Genomic DNA, 3,886 nt, shown 5'->3' with positions numbered 1-3,886 from the left:
TCGCCGTCCCGATAAGAGTAGGCTCCACGAAGCAGCCCCCGCGGGCTCAGTTCCGGGAGCTGGAACTCGGCCGCTTAGTGCTTGGTGTATGCTCTGATAGGAACAGGGTCCAAGAAGCAGCCTCCCCAGGCTCCCCAGCCCTGGGCCAGGGCGGTTCTGGGAGCCGGAACTCGGCCGCCCCGCGCTCGGTGTTCGCTCCGATAAGAGCAGGTTCTAAGAAGCACCCAGGCACTGAGCCCGAGCAATCTGTCTGCAAGCCGCAGGCGAATGGCAGCCTGAAATTACCTGTTCTATGGCTGAATGAGCTGTGGTCATTCGAACACAGGGATGGTGACGTCAGCTTTCCAACATGGTGGCTGCTGGCCTCCTCTGTGGTCTGACCGGTGTGGAGAACCGAGATGGACCGCTTCCTTCCCCCGTCTCGAACCCAGAATTCAGCCCTGAGTACGGTGCTTGCACGGCTGGCAGAAACTGCAGCGCTGTATTCCTGCGTCGCTATCTCCTCGTTTCCCAGCGCGCGCTGCAGACTCTAGCCGTGGGGCGATCTGCTGAATAAGCATTGTTACCCTCCGTGCGATAAACCTCTCGCGTTTGAGTCCCCATAGCCGATCCTCGTGCGATGGAAATCCTTCCTCCAGGTTCCGGAGCACCCCACTATTGCTGGAAATTCCTAACAAGATAGCCTTTAGCCGTCCTGACTTGTCATACTCCCACACAGTGAAGCAGCACACGGGGGCAATGCACTCCCCTCGCCGCCATCTTCCTAATCTCAAGATTGCTTCTTAACCCCCACATCACTCAGGTCCATCTGGGACTGATATTTTTGTTTAAAGTGAAAAAAAAGAAAAAGTAAAAAAAAAACAAAAAAAAAAAACAATCTTTCTGTGGTCCCAGGCATCAAGCCAGGTTGTGTACCTGCTTTGTGCTCTGGGTACACTAACAGGGTCTGGGGTACCATGGTTAAAGCCAACAAGTAGCCGATGAGAAGAACCTTTCCTGAAGTCCAACACACTCTCCTAAAACCCCACCCATAAATTAAATCTTTAGTAGTTTTGCCTCCCAGCCCTTCTCCACTATAATATAAACACTATCTCCATAAAGGGGGTTACTGTAAGCCATTAAAACCTCAGCAGCAATTGAGCTATCAGATCAATCCCCATGTTGAAAGAAAACTGGTGTGAATGGAGAAGAAGGGGTAAGGGTGAGAGCAGGGACAGGGATGGGTCGGGAGGGGGGACACAAGGAAGCTGTGGTGATGGGCTGAGTAATTGGATCCCAAATGAGGACACCAAGCACCCAAGGGAGGCGACACACACAAGGAGGAAGAGAAACCAGAGGAGAGTTTTGATAATATCAAAGCAAACTTGGCCAACTTCACAACTCTGCCATCTGGAGTTCTGAAATTTCAGGTGCATGAAATCAGGAGAAACACAGCAAAGCTAGTTTTAGTATTGTTGGTTTACTTACTAAGGTATTTGTCTCAGAACAACAGCAGGCAGTGAGTGCTGCAAGATATATATATAATTGCTTTCCCTCTGCTACCTGCAGTCTGTTATTCTCTCATTTTTGTAACAAAGAAAAAAATGGGAGGGGGAAAGAAACGTCTCTATGGCAGGTACAGCTCTGGTCCTGCCTTGCTGAGTCGAGTTGGGTGATCTGTTTGTACATGGGCTCCAACTGCCCAGTTGTTGACATTCCAAACAGACCTTCAGGGTGGGGTCCCTGTTCCAGAGGCCAGTCTGACTGGGCTCAGATATTCGAGGCCCAGAGATACAGCTCAAATGTCAGGATGCAAAGCAGAGAAGTGGACAGGCCCAACCGGGACCTTTCATGCCAAGCAAGAGAGTTCAGCATCAGGCTGCAGACAGGGCCTCCCACACTGATCATAATTCTTGATCATGGGTCTCAACCAAGATATGTACTTGTAATATAAATTCTGGGACTCCATCCCCAACCTGACGAGTGAGAGTCTCAGAGGGAGAGCCGGGCCAGCTTTGTGCTGGCATCCACCTCAGGTAGCTCTTGCAATCAAGAGAGGCCTGAGAACACCTGAGTGCCAGGGAGGATTTTAAGCAGCTGTGAAAGGTGGTCAGAGTTGTGATGGCTGAGCACCGGACCATAAGGTGGGAGGAGACGGGTGGGAAGGTGATGAGACCACTGCTGGGGAGACTGTTTAGGGGGCTGTTTCAATAAAGTAGGAAAAACACAAAACAAAACAAAAAGATGAGTGTCTGAATGAAAGCAAAAGCCAGTGGGAGACAGAGGGGCACAAAGGCCTTAGGATCAACGGGACTTACAAATGAGCAGACAGCCCTCAGAGGTCCAAAGCTCATGCTGAGTACCCCTCAAGGAAAAGTCTTGATCTACTAGGTTCATTAAAATAAGACCCTGTAGGAAGCAAGAGTCTTCGTGGCACTCTGTGGAAAGTCTAAATGTGCTGAGACACGCTCTTTAACATTCTGACCCATTTCCTGCCAGCCATTCTCTCTGATTCCTGGTAGCCTCGGTTTCCCCATCACAGTGACCCCCTGTGTTTCTAAGCTTCCTTTGACTCTGACCTTCAACCCCTTCTTACTCTGCCTTACAGACTGCAATTTCTGCTCCTCCATAAAAGTTACCTCGTCTACAGGGTGAAGGCTTTGGGTGGACCATGGCATAAAAGTTGTGACAGTCATCAGTGCACCCCATTGCCCAGCAGCTGCATTCTGTGTAACTGGGTCTGCAATGGCTTGGATGTTAAATGTCCCCCAAAGCCTCTTGTGTTAAGTGCCTGGTCTCCAGGGTGGCAATATGGGCAAGTGATAGAAACTTTAGGAGGTGGGACCTTGTTACTTTGGTCACTGAGGCCCCCACCCATTCATTCTCATATTCTTTCTTTCTCTCTCTTTCCCCCACCCTTTCTCTACTTCTTGACTCAAGATGACCACATGCTCCTACGCACACTCCCACCATGATATGCCACCATCTGCCACCATCACCAGAACTGAGCCAATACAGGTGCCATGTCCTTGAATCTCCAAACTGTGAGCTTAACCTTTTCTCTTTGTGAAATTAGTTGCCTCAGGTATTTCATTTTAGTAATGCAAGCTGACTAATACAAGCTTCTCTTCATCATTCCATCCACGCCATCTGTTCAGGAGCACCCTGTTTCCTACCTCTGGGATAGCTTCCTCCTTGGGATCTCAACTGGCACACTTTCCAATCTATTCCCAAGCATTTCTTTCTCCTGTGCCCACGCCTCATGATTTTTTGTTGCTTCTGTTATTGACTCTGTGACTGAATGTTTTAATTAAATTGCCATAAAATGCCTTTGTGAGGTTGTTTTCCTTAAACCCCTCATTCGTTGGCCGCCATCTGTGTTATTTAACCTTCGCAGCACTCCTGTCAACCTTCAAAGGTGGTCTGACAAGGGAAAACTAGGTTTCCTATTATTTTGCTCTACTGGGGTTCTGCTAGGTGGGGTTATATCAGTTTAGCACCTGAGATCTGCATGGATGGGAGATCTGCAGAGTGATTTTCTATCTACATTACAGAGGAAGAACGTTCAGAAAGAAGATTGGGGGACTTTTCCTCCGTTGTCCCTTCTTCCCAGTACAGTTGCCCCTTCCTATCTGATAGGGAGTGGTTCCAGGAAACACCTCTGCCCCCAAGGACACCAAAGTCCATGATGTTCAAGTTCCCTATATGTGTTTGCATACACTTCCTCCTGTATACGCTAAATCACTTCTAGGTTTCTTGTAATATTCAGTGCAAATGCTCTGTAAATAGCTGCTATACTGTATTGTTTAAGGGGAAATGACAAGAAAAAAGTATATATATATATATATATATATATATATATATATATATATATATATTTAACATAGACACAATGTTGGGTTTTTCT

Source organism: Marmota marmota, unplaced genomic scaffold, assembly GCF_001458135.2.
Source record: "Marmota marmota marmota unplaced genomic scaffold, marMar, whole genome shotgun sequence".
NCBI classification, from domain to species: Eukaryota; Metazoa; Chordata; class Mammalia; order Rodentia; family Sciuridae; genus Marmota; species Marmota marmota.
This window is presented reverse-complemented; position numbering follows the sequence as displayed.